Source organism: Gorilla gorilla, chromosome 20, assembly GCF_029281585.2.
Source record: "Gorilla gorilla gorilla isolate KB3781 chromosome 20, NHGRI_mGorGor1-v2.1_pri, whole genome shotgun sequence".
NCBI classification, from domain to species: domain Eukaryota; kingdom Metazoa; phylum Chordata; class Mammalia; order Primates; family Hominidae; genus Gorilla; species Gorilla gorilla.
Genome location: NC_073244.2, coordinates 45040173 through 45060993, shown reverse-complemented (window position 1 = coordinate 45060993; position 20821 = coordinate 45040173). Strand labels below are relative to the sequence as shown.

Sequence of the window (20821 nt, the reverse complement as noted above, 5' to 3'; positions counted from 1 at the left end):
AAATCAACACTGTAATCTTCTCATTCAAAAGAAGGTAAAAGACACTGAGAAAATTATATAAGACATGCAAGAACAACATAAGTCAGAATTAGACCAGCAGGAAAGCTTATGGAACTGAGAAAAACCCCTAAAAATAGAAGAAAAAAAATTCAGAAATAAAGACTAAACTAGGAGGAATATACATGCAAATAGAACAACAGATAATGTCTTTAAAATAGTTGGAAGGAGAAAAATGTGAAAAATAAAGGAGGAAAGAGATGAAATTCTAGAAGAAGTTGCAAATGTTTTGCAGATAGGCAAAGAAGATCCAACACCTACGTAATAAGAGTCCCTGAAGAAGAAAACCAAGGCAAGGATAGAAAACAAACACTGAAAACTACATTTTCAGAAAAGTTTCCTGAAATGAAAAATATTTGGAATTGCATGTTGAAAGAGCTCACCATGCTCTTTCCATGCCTAATACAGTCGTGGCTCGTGGTCTTAGGAAGCATCTGAAGCGGGTAGCAGCTCCACAGCATTGGATGCTGGATGAATTGACTAGTGTGTTTGCTCCTTGTCCAACCACCAGTCCCCACAAGCTGAGAGAGTGTCTCTCCTAATATTTTCCTAAGGAACAGACTTAAGTATACCCTCATAGGAGACAAAGTAAAGATTTGCATTCAGCCATTCATTAAGATGGATGGCAAGGTCCAAATTGATATAACCTACCCCGCTGGATTCATGGATGTCATCAGCATTCACAAGATGGGAGAGAATTTCTGTCTCATCTGTGGCATCAATGGTCGCTTTGCTGTACATTGTATTACACTGGAGGAGGCCAAGTACAAGTTGTGCAAAGTAAGAAAAATCTTTGTGGGCACAAAAGGAATCCCTCACCTGGTTCCACAATGCTCACACCATCCACTACCCTGATTCCCTCGTCAAGGTGAATGACACTGTTTAGATTGATTTGGAGACTTGCAAGATCACTGATTTCATCAAGTTTGACACTGGTAACCTGTGTATGGTGATTGGAGATACTAACCTGGGAAGAATTGGTGTGATCACCAACAGAAAGAAGCACCGTGGATCTTTTGATGTGGTTCATGTGAAAGATGCCAATGGCAACAGATTTGCCACTTGGCTTTCCAACATTTTTGTTACTGGCAAGGGCAACAAACCATGGATTTCTCTTCCCCAAGGAAAGGGTATCCACCTCACCATTGCTGAAGGGAGAGACAAGAGACTGGTGGTGGGTGAAATGGTGGGTGAAACAGTGGGTAAAACAGAGCAATGGTGAAGTGGTCTCTGGGTAACATGCTAGATCTTGGCATGTAATTAAAAATAACATGGAATGATTAATGAAAAAAAAAGAAAGAGCTCACCATGTACTTGAGAATATCGATCCTGGAATGGATAACTCAAAATGATCAACACTTAGACATATTCTAGTCAAATAATTGAACTAGAAAGAAAAAAAAATCATTTGCTTATTGCAGCAAGATGAGCAAGTGACTTAGAAGAGAAAGTCAATTAAATTATTTTCAGATTTTTTTCACAGCAATATTTTATGCCAGAAAAAAATGGAGAAATATGTTTAAGATACTCAAGGAAATAAAATGAGAGGCAAAGATGTCATATCCAGGAAAACTGATTTTTAAGTATAAAGATTACTATTATCAATCTGCAGGAACTCAGAAAATAGTGCTTCCGTGAACCTTTCTTGAGGAATCTACAAGAAAAAAAAAATCTTCAGACAACCCAAAAGACTAGATAGACAATAGAATAAGTTACTTATAGACCTTGGACTAAATGAGAGGAAGAAAGAAAGAGTATGGCTTGTAGTGGCTGTATGTTGGCTATATGTTCTGACACTGTAAATTTAGCACAGCTTTAAAACAATAGGGGGAGACAGGAGCAGTCATATGCAAAAACATTTTTAACTGTTTTCAGTTAAAGCCTTTTAAAAAATTAATCATGCCATGTTATTTTTAATTATGTACAAAGATCTAACATGTCACCCAGAGACCATTTCACCCACTGCTCTGGCCACAGTCTCATCTCTCCCTTTAGCAATGGTTTGAATGGCGGACACCCTTTCCTCGGGGAAGAGAAATCCATGGTTTGCTGCCCTTGCCAATAACAAAAATGTTGGAAAGCTGGGTGGCAAAGCTGTTGCTGTTGGCATCTTTCATGTGAACCACGTCAAAACATCCAGGGTGCCTCTTTCTGTCGGTGATAACACCAGTTCTTCCCAGGTTAGCACCCCCTTAAGGTTGGGGTGGCTGTATTAATATCATTGAACTGTTGCTTCCAAGAAAATTATGAGATATTCTAACTATATTATCTTTTGTGTTTTAAAGAACTGGGGTTCCCAGTATGGCAGAAAAGAAACATATATGTAATTCAGAAGAGATGTTAAAAAACTTTGATTTAGATGACAAGTTATCAATATAACTCGAGGTATTTTATTTAAAAAATATTATGTGTATGTATGTGTATATATGTATATGTGTGTGTATGTATATTTCTTGTTCTGACTAATGAAAAGACCTAGCAATGCGCATCTCTCGTGCCCAGATTTTAGTTTTAAAATACCATTTCCCACTAAAAGAAATCAGAGCTCTTGGATAAATGGCTGATTCCAGATCTGGGGTAGAAAATGTCCAAAATGGGGCCAGTCAGGGCGGCTCACACCTGTGATCCCAGCACTTTGGGAGCCTGGGGCAGGAGGATCCCTTGAGCCCAGGAGTTTGAGACCAGCCTGGGGAACACAGAGAGACCCCATCTCTACAGAAAAAAAAAAAAAAAAGAAGATTAGCCAGGAGTGATGGCATGTGCCTTGTAGTCCCAGCTACTCAGGACTATATAGTCCCAGCTACTATAAGACATGCAAGAACAACATAAGTCAGAATTAGACCAGCAGGAAAGCTTATGGAACTGAGAAAAACCCCTAAAAATAGAAGAAAAAAGATTCAGAAATAAAGACTAAACTAGGAGGAATATACATGCAAATAGAACAACAGATAATGTCTTTAAAATAGTTGAAAGGAGAAAAATGTGAAAAATAAAGGAGGAAAGAGATGAAATTCTAGAAGAAGTTACAAATGTTTTGCAGATGGGCAAAGAAGATCTGAGGCTGAGGTGGGAGGGTGTCTTGAGCCCAGCGGGTCGAGGCTGCAGTGAGCTATGATAACACCACTGCACTCCAGCCTGGATGACAGAGTGATACCCTGTCTAAAAAAAAAGCAAAAACAAAAACAAAAAATGAAAGAAAGAAAGAAAAAGAAAAAAAGAAAGAAAGAAAGAAAGAAAAAAGAAAGCAAGCAGATGCACAAAATAAAACAGGAACATTTTATTATAGTAAATAGTGAGGAAGTTAGCAGAGACTTTAAGATCATGTCAAAAGGACTCGGGAGTTAATTTGGAAAAGATCTCTATTGCCAAAGTTGGGACCATGTGAGCTAAAATAAGAGAAATATTTATAATATATCAAAACATCAAAATATGTTTAAATCCACAGATTATTATGATTTAAAAATAAAACTGGATTAGTCTCCTTCGGAGGACAACAGGAATCCAATACATGATCTTTTTTTTTTGAGGCGGGGTCTCACTCTGTCACCCAGGCTGAAGTGCAGTGGTGCGATCTCAGCTCATTGCAGCCTTCGCCTCATGGGCTCAAGGGATTCTCCCACCTCAGCCTCCCGAGTAGCCGGGACTATGTGCGTGCACCACCACACCTGGCTAACTTTAGTATTTTTTGTAGAGACGGGGTTTCACCATGTTGCTTAGGCTGGTCCTCTACTCCTGGGCTCAAGTGATCTGCCCACCTTGGCCTCCCAAAGTTCTGGGATTACAGGTGTGAGCCTCCATGATCTTAAAATTAGTAAATAAAGGGAAAGATTCAAGCATTCATCCTGTCTTTCCTAGGTGATCTGGGCCAATAGCAACCAGAGGTAGAAGAGGGAGTGTATTTAATTATAAAAATATTCTAACTAATGAATAAAAAAGAAATGGCAGAATTAGAATATCACATTTTAATGGATTTAGGCATTGTGCATTAACAGCTGCTCATGTCACAAAAAGAAAAATCGTCGGATTTTATTTGTTTTCTAATGAAAGAACTCACCACCACCTATGGTATTTCTAAAGGGACTGAACCTGAGTCTGATCCAACCTCTAGAACCAGCTGCCAATTTGCAAGAAATACAGAGGAATATGTTGAATTATACCAACAGTATCAATCAGCAAAGCCAGACTGTGAAAAACTACAAGTCAAAGGCCCCAGGGTTTTCAACAGATAAATTACAGTAAAAAGAAAGGGATGGAGGGATCCTGCAAAATGAGGAGACACCTAAAATACACATCAACGTTTTAAAAAATGGCAAGACTATAGTGTCTAGGGTGCATACCTAAGGATAAAATCACCCCCTTCTCCCTCAAAAAAGCAAGGAAGTGATCATTATAAAAAGCCAGGATGGTCATTTCTTTCATTCCTTTAGGGGAGTGGGAGGGGTTGACATTGGGATAAGGAACATGGAGGGATTTTGGGGTGGGCTGGTTTGACTGTTTCTTTTTCTCTCTCTCTCTTTCTTTCTTTCTTCTTTCTATCTTTTTTTTTTTTTTTTAACAGAGTCTCACTCCATTGCCCAGGCTGGAGCGCAGTGGTGCAATCTTGGCTCACTGCAGCCTCGACTTCCTGGGCTCAAGTGATTCTCCCACCTCAGCCTCCTGGGTAGCTGGGACTACAGGCGCTGGGTAATGTTTGTATTTTTTTTGTAGAGACGTGGTTTCACCATATTGCCCAGGCTGGTGTCAAATTCCTGGGTTCAAGCGATCCTCCCCCCTCGGCCTCCCAAAGTGCTGGGATTATAGATGGGAGCCACCATGCCTGTCTTATTTGTTTCTTGACTTTGGTGGTGGTGACTTTTAAATAATTTTTTTTTAAATAAAGAAGGTGAAAAAAGAGAAAACAGTAATGATAAAATGACTAAAATATACCCATAATTTAAATCTATACACTGATTTTGTTCTATTAAGCTTCCATCTTGGGGGTTTTCTGAGGTCTAGCCAGACCCATGGCCCCAAATCAGCCATACTTAGCACTACTTACTCGGTCTTCCATGGGCTCATCTCTTTACCTCCTTCTGCCATCTAAGGACAGCCTGGTGACACAGCCGACATTCCACCTTTATCAGGTTTCCAGGGGAACAGGACTAAAAAGTTAACCCTAGGTCAAATTTGTTCATAAAGAAAGTGAAAGAGTTTTTATCTCTTTGTGTGTTTTTTAAATCCATTACCTATACCTTCTAAGGATGAGAAGAATAGCACTTATTTGCACAACACCTTTTGAGATACTTCATGTAGAGAATAAGGTAAGTAAATAAGGTATCAAGTTCTCCTTCAGCACTGATATTTGGTATTTGAGGTAGAAGTGTATTAACTTCCTTATTTATATGAAGATGATATGAAACAGAGATGTTGAGTGGTATTCTGTAGGTCACACAAAGGGGTGGGTGCTCCTGTAGGCCACCCAGTGAAATTTTCTTTCTTTCTTTTCCTTTTTTTTTTGTTTTTGAGATAGGGTCTTGCTCTGTTGCCCAGGCTGGAGTGCAGTGCCGCAATCTCAGCTCACTGCAGCCTTGAACTCCCTGGATTAAGCCATCTTCCCACCTCAGCCTCTTGAGTAGCTGGGACCACAGGCATGAGCCACCATACCCGGCTAAATTTTTTGTATTTTTTATAGAGACTAGGTCTCACCATGTTGCCCAGGCTGGTCTTGAACTCCTGGACTCAAGCCAGTTTGCCTGCCTTGGCCTCACAAAGTGCTGGGATTACAGGCATGAGCCACCGTGCCCGGCCCAGTGAAATTTCTTGCCAGTGCAATTCCACTGTTGGCTTTGTTTTCAATGCCATCTTTAGAAATGTGCTTTATTTTAAATTTTCCCTTCTGCTGCCTTTCTCCCTTGGCTTTTTGGCAAGGACCAGAGAAGGAGGACATTGTTTCTGAATTATAGTAATTAACAGTATATTCTGAATGGTGTGTTCTCTCATTTAAGTCCCCCCCAAAACCAGAAGAGATTTTGACAGAACTAGGACATGGGAAGCAAAAAAGTCAATTAAAGCTGCTTTTTTACAAGAGCCACATAAACATTATAGAAGTGCCACATACTTGAGCCATTTTAGCAGTTTTCCATCTGGTTTTGTTGTCTCAAAAAGCAGGAAGTTTTTTCTGACATTGCTGTGAATTGTTCTAAGCGACTTTTAGATCGTCACAAGGAGTCGGGTGGTCCTAAATCTCAACGCTTCACTCTGGCGCTGAAGTTCAGAGCGGCATGAACTCATTCATTTGGTTATTTTTGCTTCCTTTTGGCTTGAAAGGGAAAAGAATGTGGACTCTTTCTCGGCAGAGCGGAATAGACTGTGGATTGTCCTTCAAATACATCTTCCACGGGCACTGATCTCTTCTTGGGCAGAAAAAGGCTGAACATCCAGACATTCAGGAGATTATAAATCGAATCTTTCATCTTCTGCTAATACGGCTTTTGGCAATAAAGCCATTATCATGAAGTGCCATAAAAGGCATCTTTTTTTTTTTCATCTGTTGCCTACTCAGCATGGGGTTTATTGCTATAAAAAAGTCTGATTGCTAAATGCTAAACCAGGCAGGTCACCCTGCAGTACGTGGAAAGATGGGTCTCTGATATGCCACCTGCTGTCATACATGACAAATGGCATATTTTTTGGAGGCAAGGCTTAAAAATGGCTACAGAGACTTGCTACTGTTATTTTTGACTGCTAATTGGACACTAGTTAGTTGGCTGTAATGATTATCAGTAGATGCATCTTCAGGAACTGCGGGTACTTACTGATTACCTCTTTGGAGTCTGTTGCTGTGAAAAAGTTTAGTGCTGGATAAAATGGAAATTCATTTCTTAAGACATTTACACTCAAACTGGAGAAATAATATTGAACAATAAGAAACAATTTGAGAACCATCAAATAGTCTATGGCCATACCACCCTGAATGCGCCTGATCTTGTCTGAGAACCATCAAATGCTAAAGCCAATCCATTAAAAAAAGGATTGATGGCTAGGCATGGTGGCTCACACCTGTAATCCCAGCACTTTTGGTGGCCAAGGAGGGAGGATCACTTGAGCCCAGGAGTTCAAGACCAGCTTGGCCAAAATGGCAAAACCCTGTCTCTTAAAAAAAAAAAAAAATTAACTGGGCGTGGTGGCATGCACCTGTAGTCCTAGCTACTCAGGAAACTGACATGGGAGGATCGCTTGAGCCCAGGAGGCAGAGGTTGCAGTCAGCTGAGATCATGCCACTGCACTCCAGCCTGGGCAACACAGTGAGATCCTGTTTTTGTGTTTTTTTGTTTTTTAAAAAGGCTTGTCATTACACGGGGGCACTTTGCAAATGTTCTGTAGGTAAAGGTTTGTTATTATTATTGGGGTCATGGAGGCAGGATTTTAAAATGAATTGAGGGTGGGTTGGAATCTTGCTAATGTTGAAAAGAAGGAAGCCTTCGTGAATGGGATTTGCACAGATGGAAGGATTTGGAGGGCAGCGTGGTGTATATTAGGTAAGTTCTCGGGTCAAGATTTGGATTCTTGTATCTGCAAAGTCATTCTTCATTTGCTTTCCAGTTTCTAAAAATGTGTTGTTATTTTTTTCTCGTCTTGAGGTTTATGGTGATATTTCTTTATTTTTTTGAGAAAATAACTTTACTATAATTTTAGTGAGGTTTAGGAAGAAAGTGAAGGTAAATACATAGGTACATACATACATACATAGGTAGATACATAAAACTATCATTTTAAGAGGATTTTTTTTTTTTTTTTGAGAGAGAGTCTTGCTCTATCGCCCAGGCTGGAATGCAGTGGTGCGATCTCGGCTCATTGCATCCTCTGTCTCCTGGGCTCAGGCAATCCTCCCACCTCAACCTCCTGAGTAGCTAGGACAACAGGAGTGCAACACCACACCTGGCTAATTTTTGTATTTTTTGTAGAGACAGGGTTTTGCCATGTTGCCCAGGCTGGTCTCGAACTCCTGGTCTCAAGCGATCCTCCTGCCTTGGACTCCCATAGTGCTGGGATTACAGGTGTGAACTACCATGCCTGGCAAGAGGAGATGTTATTTTTTAAGAGAATTAACTTCATTTGTTTCTTCCAGCTTGTTGAGGTATAATTGATAAATAAAAATTGTATATATTTACAGTATACGACATGATATTTTGCTATATATAAATAAGTGTATATACACACGTTGAGAAATGATTAACACAATTAGCTAATTAACATATTCATTCTTCACTTAGTTATCATGCAATTTTTTTTGTGGTGAAAACATGTAAGATCTATGCTCTTAAGGATTTTCAAGTATACAATCCATTACTGTTAACTATAGTCACCATTCTTGCATTAACTCTCCAGGGGTTATTCGTCCTGTCTAGGTGAAACTTTGTACTCTTTGACTGACATGTCCTCATCCCCCTGCCCCACCCCAACCCGGGAACCACCATTCTATCCTCTGCTTTTATGAGTTCCACATGTATAAGTGGGATCATGTAGTGTTTGCCTTTCTGTGCCTGGCTTATTTCACTTGGCATAATGTCCTCCAGGTTATCCACAATGTTGCAAATGGCATGATTTTTTTCCTTTTAAAGGCTGAATAGAATTTCATTGTATGTATACACACACACACACACACACACACACACACACACCCCACATTTTCTTTATCCATTTATCTTTTGAGGGACACTTAGATTGATTCCATATCTCAGCTTTTGTGAATAATGCTGCAGTAAACATGGCAGTGTGTGATATCTCTTTGACATACGGATTTCATTTCCTTTGGATATATACCCAGTAGTAGGATTGCTGGATCATACAACAACTCTATTTTAAGTTTTTGAGGACTGTCCGTCCTGTTTTCCGTCATGTCTGTACTAATTTACATTCCTACCAACAGTGTGCAAGAGTTTCCTTTCTCCACGTCCTCACCAACATTCATTATCTTTTGTCTTTTGATAGCAGCCATTCTAGCAGATGTTAAGGTGATATCTCGTTGCGCTTTTAATTTGCACTTCCCTGACGATTAGTTGTGTTGAGCATTTTTCATACACTTGTTGGCCATTGTATGTCTTCTTCTGAGAAATATCTATTCAGATCCTTTGCCCATTTTTTAATCAGGTTATTTGTTTTATTGCTTTTGAGTTATTTGAGTTCCTTATATAGCATGGATATCAACTCCTTATCAGATGTGTGGTTTGCAAATATTTTCTCCTCATTTGTAGGATGTTGCTTCACTCTTTGACTATTTCCTCTTCTGTGCAGAAGTGTTTAGTTTGATGTCATCTTGTTTGTCTATTTTTTGCTTTTGTTGCCTTTGTTTTGGGGATTATATCCAGGAAATCATTGCCCACACCAACGTCAAGGATATTTCTCCCTATGTTTCTTCTAGTAGTGTTACAGTTTCAGGTCCATGTTTAAATCTTTAGTCCATTTTGAGTTGATTTTTGTAATTGTGTGAGATGAGGGTTCAGTTTTATTCTTCTGCATGTAGATATTCAGTTTTCTAGCACCATTTGTTGAAGAGATTGCCCTTTCTCCATTACGTGTTCTTGGTATCTTTGTCAAAAATCCATTGACCATAAATGTGTAGGTTTATTTCTGGGCTCTCTATTCTGTTCCTCTGTGTCTGTGTGTCTGTTTTTATGCCACTACCATGCTGTTTTAATTACTGTAGCTTTGTAGTATATTTTGAAGTCAGGTAGTGTTCTTGCTCTAGCTCTGTTCTTTTTACCTCAAGATTGCTTTGTCTATTTGGGGTCTATTGCAGTTCTATATGAATTTTAATATTTTTTCTCTTTGAAAATTGCCAATGGAATTTTGATAGGAATTGCACTGAATCTGTAGACAGCTTTGGTATTATGGACATTGTAACAATATTAATTGTTCCAATTATTGAACATAGGATATCTTTTCACTTGCTTGTTTCCTCTTCAATTTCTTTAATCAATGTTTTATCATTTTCAGTGTACAGATGTTTCACCTCCCTGGTTAAACTTATTCTTAAGAATCTTATATTTTTTGGCCGGGCACAGTGGCTCACGCTTGTAATCCTAGCACTTTGGGAGACTGAGGCAGTGAATCACCTGAGGTCAGGAGTTTGACACCAGCCTGGCCAACATGGTGAAACCCCGTCTCTACTAAAAATATAAAAATTAGCTGGGCATGATGGCTCATGCCTGTAATCCCAGCTACTCAGGAGGCTGAGGCAGGAGAATTGCTTGAACTCGGGAGGCAGAGGTTTTGGTGAGCCGATATTGCGCCACTGTACTCCAGCCTGGGCGATAGAGCAAGACTCCATCTCAAAAAAAAAAAAAAAAAAAAAAGAATCTTATGTTTTTATTGCTATTATAAATGGGATCATTTCTTGATTTCTTTTTGGATAGTTTGATGTTAGTGTATATAAATACTACTGATTGTTCTGTGTTTATTTTGTATCCCACAACCTCACTGAATTCATTTATTAGTCCTAAACATGTTTTGGTGGAGTCTTTAGAATTTTCTGTATGCAACCTCTTCAACAGAGCCAATTTTCCTTCTTCCTTTCTTATTTGAATGCCTTTATTAAATTGAATTGGCATCCTTGTCTTATTCCAGATCTTAGAAGAAAACCTTTTAGCTTTCCGCCATCGAGTATGTTGTTAGCTGTGGGCTTGGCACATATGGCTTTTATCATGTTGAGGTATATTCCTTCTTCACCTAATCTGTTAAGAGTTTTTAATTATGAAGTGATGTTGAATTTTGCCAGATGCTTTTTCTGCATCTTTTGAGATAATCATGTGATTTCATCCTTTATTCTGTTAATGTGTGTATTACATTTATTTATTTGCATATATTCTTCTACTTGACCAAGTCTGCTGTTGAAACTCTACATGAAATTTTTCAGTTCAGTCATGTGTTCTTTAGGCCCAGAATTTCTTACTGGTTCTTTTCTATGGCTTCTATTCTATTTGTTAAGCTTCTAAGTCTGTTTTTCTGATTTTGTTTAGTTGTCTATCTGTATTATCTGCAGCTTACTGAGTTTCTTTAAGTGATTATTTTGAATTATCAGGCAGTTCATAGATCTCCATTTTTAAAGGATTGGTTACTGGTGCTTTATGTTGTTCCTTTGGTGGTATTATGTTTCCCTGATTACTTGTGCTCCTTGTGGCCTTGCGCTGGTGTCTGTGCAATTGAAGAAGTAGGCATCTCTTTCAGTCTTTATAGATTGGTACATCCAGACAATGGAATATTATTCAGCACTAAAAAGAAATGAGCTACCAAGCCATGAATAGACCTGGAGGAAGCTTAAATGCATATTACTAAGTAAAATAAGCCAATCTGAAAAGGCTACATACTACATGATTCCAACTACATGACATTTTGAAAAGGGCAAAACTATGGAGACAGTAAACAAGTCAGTGGTTTCCAGGGGTTAGTAAGGACAGAAAGATGAATAGGCAGAGCACAGAGGATTTTTAGGGCAATGGAACTATTTAGTATAATACTACAATTGTGGATGTATGTCATTACACATTTGCCCAAATTTATAGAATGTACAAGATCAACAATGAACCCTAATGTAAACTATGGACTCCAGGCAACAATACTGTTTCAATGTGGGTTCGTCAGTTATAGCAAATGTACCACACTGGTAGGAGATGTTGACAATAGGGGAGGCTGTGTGTGTGTGGGGGTAGAGGGTATATAGGAAATCTCTGTACCTTCCTCTCAATTTTGCTATGAACGTAAAACTGTTCTAGAAAATAAAGTTTATTAAAAATTATGTAATTTTGCTTGAATGTAATGTTCAAAATATAACAAAATGAAATGGTAGAAATTGTTGAACTTCAGGTAAATGTTTCTTGATTACAAGAGATAGTAGTTTAATTAGATTCCTCTAATCTAAGAAAAAGATGGTGGCCCAATTTCCTTTTTCCAAATGCCAAATTGTATTTTCCTGTGTGGGAAAAGGATTTTGTCTCACTTAGATTCACTCAGCAGTTCTACACTCAAAATCTAGAGGAAGTGAAAAGAAGGATTGGTTATTTCCATTTCTGACAATATGATAGACTAGATATCCCAAAACCTTTTTGTCACAAAGTGGCTATCTAAGGTTTCCTGGTAATTTCCCACCACCTGGAGTCTTGAGTTTTACCTGCGGGGTGCAAGGGCCTTGGCCTGTGAAAGTTGAAAGGTTTGAACAGTGTTGATCTAGAGACACATCTGTGCAGTTAAAAGAGATGATCCAGTAAGGAAATGTGGTTTTTTCAGCTTGGACCCTGGGCAGAATTAGAAAAAGAAACTTCTCCTGATAATTTAGAATTCAGACCAGCCTTCATAAGGTGTGACATTCTAATTTATGGCACTGGCACAGTCCATAACCCTCAAGCCAAGAAATTAATGTAAAGTGGTCCTGGATTGGGAATATCTTCAGGTACCTGAAAGAAGTAAATGCAGATCTTCTCTGGAGGAATGCACTCCCAAGCCAGGCCTCATGAAATCCCCACAGAAAAGTCCTGATGAACATAAGCTGATATTGAAAAATCAAGAAAAACACAAGCAAACATGCCATTGCAAATGAAAATTAGCAGAAACAACAAAGAGTAGAAATTAGTTCCCCAAAGACTTCAGATACTATAAATTTTAAGACATAGAATATAAAATAAATGTGCTTTCATGTTGAAAGAAATAAAAAAAGGAAACAGAATTGTAAACTAAGAAAAAAATCAGGTAGTTTTGAAAAATATTCAAATAGAACTTCTAAAAATGAAAAAAAAACCACATTGAACTAAGAACCTCATGGTTAAACAGCAGATTATACATAGCTGAATAGAGAACTAGCAAACAGGAAAGCAGAGCTCAGCTATCCAGAATCCAGTATAGAGAAACAAGGAGATAGGAAATACGAAGCACAGGCTAAAAGACATAAAGGATAGGATAAGAATGCCTAATATACATTTCATTGGAATTCTAGAAAAAGAGAATAAATAGAATGAAAAAGAAGCAGTATCCAAAAGAAAAATGGCAGAGCTATATACTAGAATTTTCTAGAACTCATGAAAAAAAATGAAACTTCACATTCAGGAATCATAATGAATCCCAAGTAGGATAGAGAACAGGACAAAACAAAATAAAACTCCACTTGAGATCCTTCATGATGAAATAACAGATAATTCAATATGAAGAGATCTGTAAAATCTTAAAAATATCCAGGGAGTAAAGGCAGATTGCATAAAAACAACAGAATTTAGACGGACAGCTGACTTCTCAATAGCAATAATGGAAGCCAATGGTGCTATTAAGAAGTCCAATACCATTCGGCTTTTTCTGTCTATGTGACCTGTTTTTCTTAGAATTTTCTTTTAATCCTTGGAGTTCTGAAATTTTATAGAGATGAACCTTGGAGTAAGTATTGTTTCATTAATTGTGCTGGTTTCTCAGGGAGACATTTTGGCTTGGCAACTCATTGTCTTTAGTTTTGGAATTTGTTCTTGCATTGTTTTTTTGATAGTTTCCAACCCTAGTTGATCTAATTCTTTTAAAATTTCTCTCCTATTTTCTTTCTTTTAATTTCTTTCCTCCCTTCCTTCATTTTTCTGTAAGTATATCAAACTTCTTTGATTTGAACTTCCAGATTTGGGGATAGATTGAGTTTTTTATTTTAATCATTATATTTTAAATTTCCAATAGTTCGGTTTTTGCTTCATGTATTTTGAAGCTCTATTGTTAGTTCCATACATATTTTGGATCGCTATATTTTCTTGGTAAATTGATCCTTTAATCATTAAGTAATGTCTCTCTGGGCAGGTGTTGCAGTGAGCCAAGATTGGACCACTGCACTCCAGCCTAGGTGACACAGAGAAATTGTCTCAAAAAAAAAAAAAAAAAAAAAGTAATGCCTTTCTGTTTTTTGGACCAACTTTTTGGCCTAATATCTACTTTGTCTAATTTTGATATAGTTACTTGAGCTTTCTTTTGTAGTATTATCATGATATATTGTTTTCCATCCTTTTACTTTTACCTATGCTATTATATTTAAAGTAAGTTTCTTGTAAACAGCATATAGTTAGACCACTCTTATCTATTCTGCAATATCTGTCTTTTAATTGGTGTATCTAAACTGTTTACATTTAATCAATTATAAATGTATGTTAACTGGCCCACCATTTAATTTTTTTTTGGTTCATTCCCTCTGTTTTTATTTCCTCTGTTTACCTCTTCCAGCCTTCTTTTGGGCTTTTGAAACATTTGTAAATTTTTTATTTGAACATTTTATTAAATTATAGTTTCACATGAAGATGTAACAAATAATTCAAAGACATCTCTTGTACAGTTTTCTCAGTTTTCCTCAGTGATAACATTTTGGAAAACTATAATATAACATCACAGCCAGGAATTCAACATTGGTACAATCCACTAATCTTATTCAGATTTTCCCAGTTTTACTTGTGTTTATTTGTGTGCATTCAGTTCTATACGATTTAATCACCTGTGTATGTTTGTGTTCCCATCACCCTCTCAAGATTCTGAACAGTTCCAATACTACAAAGAACCTGAGAAGCTCTTGTGTTTTCTTTTTAAAACCATACCTACCTTCTTCTGGCTTCCCCATTCTGAACTGCTGGCAACCATTAATCTTTCATTCCTTCCCTAAAATTTTCTCATTTCAAAAATGTTGGCCAGGTATAGTAGCTTACACCTGTAATCTCAGCATTTTAGGAGGCCAAGGCAAGAGCATCCCTTGAGGCCAGGAGTTCAAGACCAGCCTGGGCAACATAGAGAGACCATGTCTCTACTAGGCATGATGGTGTGCACCTGTAGTCTCAACTACTTGGGAGGCTGAGGCTGGAGGATCACTTGAGCCCAGGAGTACAAGGTTGCAGTGAGCTATGATCATGCCACTGCACTTTAGCCTGGGTGACAGAGTGAAACCCTGTCTCTAAAATAAGTAAGGAAATAAATAAATGAAAAACGAAACAAATAAAAATGTTATATAAGTGAAATAATATATTTTGTAATCTTTTGGGATAGGCTTTTTGCACTCAGCATAATTTCTCAAGATTCATTTAAGTTGTGTATCAGTAGTTTGTTTCTTTTTATTGCTGGGTAATATTTTATGGTATATGTGGACCACAGATTGCTTACCCCTTGAACTGGTTTAAATGTGTCCCCCAAAGTTCACATGTTGGAAACTCGATCTCCAATGTGGTGTTGTTGGGAGGTGAGGCCTAATGAAAGATGTTTCAGTCATGGGGACACCACCCTCATGAATGCATTAATGCTTTTATCGAGGGAGTGGGTTTCTCATAAAAGTACAAGTTTTCCTCCCTCTTCCTCTCTTTCTCTCTCTCTCTTTGCCCTTCTGCCATGAGATGATGCAGCAAAAAGGCCTTCACCAGATCGCCAGATGCTGGCCCCTTGATCTTGGACTTCTCAGTCTCCAGAATTGTGAGAAACATTTCCGTTTGTTATAAATTACCTGATCTCAAGTCTTCCGTAACAGTAGTACAAAATGGACTAAGATATCCATTCACCTATTTAAGAACATCTAGGCTGATTCCAGTTTTTGGCTATTAAAAATAAAATTGCTACAAATATTAGTGTAATATCTAAAGGTTTTAAATATTCCATTTTAATGTATCTATTTTGTTTTTGATATCTATTTCTTAGTATGGTTTAATTGCTCCAGGGATAACAATAAACATGCTTAACTTTTCTGTCTATTTAGAATCAATATTTTACTATGCCAGAAGCAATGTAGAAGAAACCTAACCCCCACATAGGTCCTACTATTACTTTCCTTGCCCCTGCCCTTTACGTTATGGTTATTTTTAAATATCAAACCTCTACCTACCTAGTTGGATTCAGGCTGCATGTTCCAACCAGATGTAAAGGTTGTAGGTCAATGTGAATTGGATTCTCAAAGTCTTTGCAGTGCTATCAGATCTGTCCCAGATGTGCTCCACCAATGGTCAGTCTGGGATCTGGGCTGTGCTTTATTCTGTTGTTCAGTTCACGAAGTCTATGGTGAGTGGTTTGGGATTAGATCCATGCATGTGCAGCTCAGGAGCTTGCCCAGGAGTTCATAAATGACTTTATGGGGTGGTCTTCTCCAACTCGTATTTCTTTACCATCTCTCAGGTACTTTTATGTTCTCTGGGTGCTCCATTTTCAGTTCTCAGGTCAGAAAGCGGAGGCTTTATTTATCATGCTCTGCCATGCACTTCCCATGGCCAAGAGGTGGAAGAGGAGAGAGAAAGAGAGACAGAGGGGAAGAGAGAAGGAGAGAAGGAAGGACGAGCAAGTAGACACAAGATTTGTCCCTTCCTGTTGGGACATCGCCTGATTAGAGAGGAAATTTCCTCTCCCTCAGAATTTTAGGCACCTGTGGGTAGCTCTGTGCTGAGGTGTGAGGGAATGAATGACAAAAATTTGATGATGGGGTGTGTGCAATATTTCTACTTAACTTGGAGTGTTGGCAGATGCCTTTCCTGCTCCTCAAGCCAGAATGAGCGGGTGTGTCCTGAAGCTCTCTGTCTGCTCCGTGTCCATTCCAGGCTCCAGCTGTGTCTCATCCAGGCTGGGGGATACTGGAGGGAAAAAAAAAAAGGTTTGATGATACTTCAAATTATGTTATTTTTCTTCAATTTATCATGTTCCCTTTGGAATCCTCAAAGAACTAATCCATGCATGCTGTGTATGTTTTATAGCTCCGTTCAGTGGGAGAGATAGGCTAGAGTGTTCTTTCTCCATCTCAACAGTAGAACTGGAACTCCTTCATCCACTTTTTTTTTCTTTCTTTCTCTCTCTCTCTTTTTTTTTTTTTTTTTAAAAGATAGGGTCTTCCTCTGTCACCCAGGCTAGAGTACAGTGGTGTGATCGTAGCTCATTGCAGTCTCCAACTCCTGGGCTCAAGCCTGGGAGGCTCACCCTAATTGTAGCTCAGCCTAATTGTAGATTTTCCTTCTGCATCTACTTCTACCATGTTTCCATCCTCCAGCCTCAGCCTCCTGAGTAGCTGGGACTACAGGCACATGCCACCCCACCTAACTAATTTCTAAAGAGATGGGGTCTTGTTAGTTGCCCAGGCTGGTCTTAAACTCTGGGACTCAAGAGGTCCTTGGCCTCGAAAGCACTGGGATTACAGGCATGAACCACCACATCTGGCCCACACTTGACACATCTATCTACATGTGTATGTATTTCTTTTCAGTTCTCTTCATCTTCATGAACTTACACGTTTGTTTAGAGTTCCTTACAATTTTAGCATGGTTTTAAGAGGGAGAGAGAGAGGGGAGGTGACCACATGGTCACTCCTCCAGTTTTCCTTCACGAAGTCTAATAAAATTGTGTCTTAAGATAATTTTGACTATTTTTCTTGGTTATTATGATGGTTGAGTTTTTAGTATCACTTCAAGCTTTAAGGCTTTTTGTTTGTTTTTTTTTAATAAACAAGGGTATCTATTTTTAAAAGTGGAAGAAGTTTAGAGGAATAATTTGAAATCTGATATTTTGTTTTTCCAGCTTGATTAGAAATAGAGCATTTTTCCAATTTTAGAATGAATGAATATTTACATAATATATAAGTGATAGAAATGTAAGATAATATATAATGAATATATGTAATATATTATACATATATATATCATTAGATATATATAGAGAGAATCTGAATATCTTCTTTACCAGTTTACATAAACCCCAAGTATTCATGCTTTAATAATAATAAACTGGTAAAAAAGACATCCAGATTGTTTTCCTCCCTTTATGTTAACCAAACCAAAAGTATTTTAATTTGTTTCTACTATGATAATGGAAATGCTTTACCTCTGTATATTGTTCTATATTGCCTCAATGTTACTTCTTTAATTAGATGATAATTGTAGGTTTTCCTTCTTATGTATCAATATCTACCATGTTTCCCTTTAATAATAATAATAATAATAATTATTATTATTATTATTTTGAGACAGAGTCTTGCTCTGTCACACAGACTGAAGTGTAGTGGCACAGTCTCGGCTCACTACAACCTCTGCCTCCCGGGTTCAAGCGATTCTGGTGCCTCAACCTCCTGAGTAGCTGGGACTACAGGCGCCTGCCACCACATCTGGATAATTTTTGTATTTTTAGTAGAGACAGGGTTTTACCATATTGGCCAGGCTGGTCTCAAACTCCTGACCTGAAGTAATCTGCCTGCCTCAGCCTCCCAAAATGCTGGGAATACAGACGTGAGCCGCTACGCCCAGTCTTTAATTATAATTATTTTTATTTCACTTGCTTTGAGGTTTTCACTGCCTCTCATGATTAGTTATCTAATATCATTTTGCAAAGCATCTAGAAGGATGGAATCTTTGCTGTATTAAAATATCTCGTTTAATTTTTTGACTTGCCATCAGCTGAAAATAGTTGGGTTTTAAATATTTTCATCTTTCCTTGTTCCTTTTGTTTTAAGATTGTCATAAGCATAGACCTTTAGCTTGATGCCTTCATGAGATAAAGGGGAAACTGGAGCTTGGAACTTGATTTCATCCACAGGTACACTGCTTTAAACGTTCACTTTTTATTAACAAAGCTAACGTGAAAGCAAAGTGTTTTCTGTTGCCAATTTAACTTCTTTAATTAAAAATGAAAGTTATAAGGTAGTAGTGCCATGGGTGAAGTTCTAATATCATCAGAATGGGGAAAATGGGTTTGAAATTAAAACTGTTGGCATGGTGGTGACTCTACAGTATAGTATCAGAAGTTTTGACACTTTATTTAATGGAAAATGGATACCAGCGCCTTAAACTCATCTAGTATTGCCTTTTAAAAAATTATAAAACTATAAGAGGCATGACTATGAGAAAAGCACTGATGAAAGCTGAGGGCGCCCTGGGAAGATGGGAGTTTGAAAGATTAAAGCATGAGTCCTGAGTTTTAAACTCTAAAAGAATGTTTGTTCTTGTTCTTAAACGAGGTCAGGCAAAGTAGCATTCCTCTTACTGTCACCAGCTGCACACAGGTGGCAAGTGTCTGAAACTAACAATCACGCTAGAATGTGCTGAGCTCTATTATAACAAAATTCCAGAGAGAACCCCTGACTCTCTTTGTGCCAGTGGGATGGCTTTAGGAGTTAATTATTTTTCTGCCTAAAAAGCAAAGTACTCAGGAAAAATGGGGTTTTTTGGAGAGTCTTAAGAATCCCCCCAATTTCCAGTTATATCAGAAATGATCTTTTCAAACATAGTTCCCCATTCATGAAGATCTCTACCTATACTTACTGGAATTAGTGTATCTGTCATACTTGTGCAGTCTCGCTAGTAGAATTTCTAACATTTTGCAGAATTATGTTCTTTTCCCCCAGAAGAAGTCAAATGCCATACCAGACATATCATTTTACAAAATATTAATAGATTTTTTCCAATATCAATATTATACACAGAGGTATTTCAGGCATACAAAAACATTACATCTACAAAGACTTTAACATAAAAATGTCCTTGGCTCGGGACTCACGGTAAAAGTGTAATAGCAAAACTAAATTAATTTCACAGTAATTTATCATCCCTAAAATTTAAAGTGGGAGGAGGTGAAGGGTCTTTCCATCGTGTGCCTTCTCCATGTCTTCCAACAAGACGAAAGGCTAAGATTTAGTAAAAGTAAACTAAAATGTGGCCTATCTGTGTAAACTTAGCATGCATTTGCTTTTTTCTCCCTAAGCCCACAGGTCGGTCCTTCTTGACATATTTGGCCAAGCTTACAGACGTTGAGCTCCAACAGCACTGACACTTTCAGAAGATTGGGTTTTTAGATTAAGCAACTGTGGCTGACAGTGAGGACCTTTCCAAAGCACCAGCCACCAGCTGGCATGGCTGCCCAGGGCAAGTGGGACCTTCCATAACCCGCTGGCCTGCAGTGCCCAGAAAGCTGGAGGCGCCCAATTCCCTCCCAAATCAGTCACCTTTGCTCAGTCTGCCATGTGACAAGGAAGGGGCTGTGGGGCCCCATCTGTCCCAGCCATCACAGAACGGAGTAGGACTGCAGAGAAACAGGAAACAGATTGCAACCCTTGCATGGGTTTCTGACTTCGTATCAGCCCGTCCAAGATTCCCCTCATATTGCATTATATTATTTCATAGACTGACCTGCCAGGAAATTTTTCCTCTTTCTTTACCCCACCTTCCAGGAACGGCTGGAAAATCATCTTCAATCATTTCACCTGGAAGTCTCCCAAGAGGACATGAGTATCCTGTTAAGACATCCTTTTATGTTTTCAGTAGCTTTGCAGTTTTGTCTTTGGTATGTTTTTGCAGTATTGTGCTTCTCCTTCATTTTTTCCCCTGTGATTCATTAGTCTTTCTCCTGTTGTAGAGGGTTATAATTATATCCAAATTAATAGTCAAGAAAGCATTCACATTTAGGATAGCGGTTTTTCTACAGGAAATTAGGTTAGCTGCTTTCTTTCCCAGCAAAACCTCATTTTGTTGGGTTTTTAATTTTTTTCCCCGATTTCTGAAATAGCTTTATTGTTTTCATCTGTTTATATATTGAAATACGTACTCTTTGGAACATCTTATGAAAATTCTGAAACATGGAAAGAGGTTAAGAAAGACTACCCATAACTTCACTTCACGGAGACAATTTCTTTTCTCATTTGAGCTAAATCATTCCAGTCCTCTTTAGGTAGCCAGAAATATAACTATCTATATGTGTGTAGATAGTTATACTCTCTTTTTAGAATACTCGGAGCTATACCCTCTTCTTAGAATAAATACTCAGAACTCCCTCAACCAAT

The 20821-nt window shown here is 38.1% G+C and overlaps 1 pseudogene; it reads left to right on the top strand.

Moving 5' to 3' along the window:
- The first annotated feature begins 506 nt into the window (after positions 1-506).
- LOC101130135 (small ribosomal subunit protein eS4-like) lies at positions 507-6321 on the top strand (annotated as a pseudogene).
- Positions 6322-20821: the final 14500 nt, after the last annotated feature.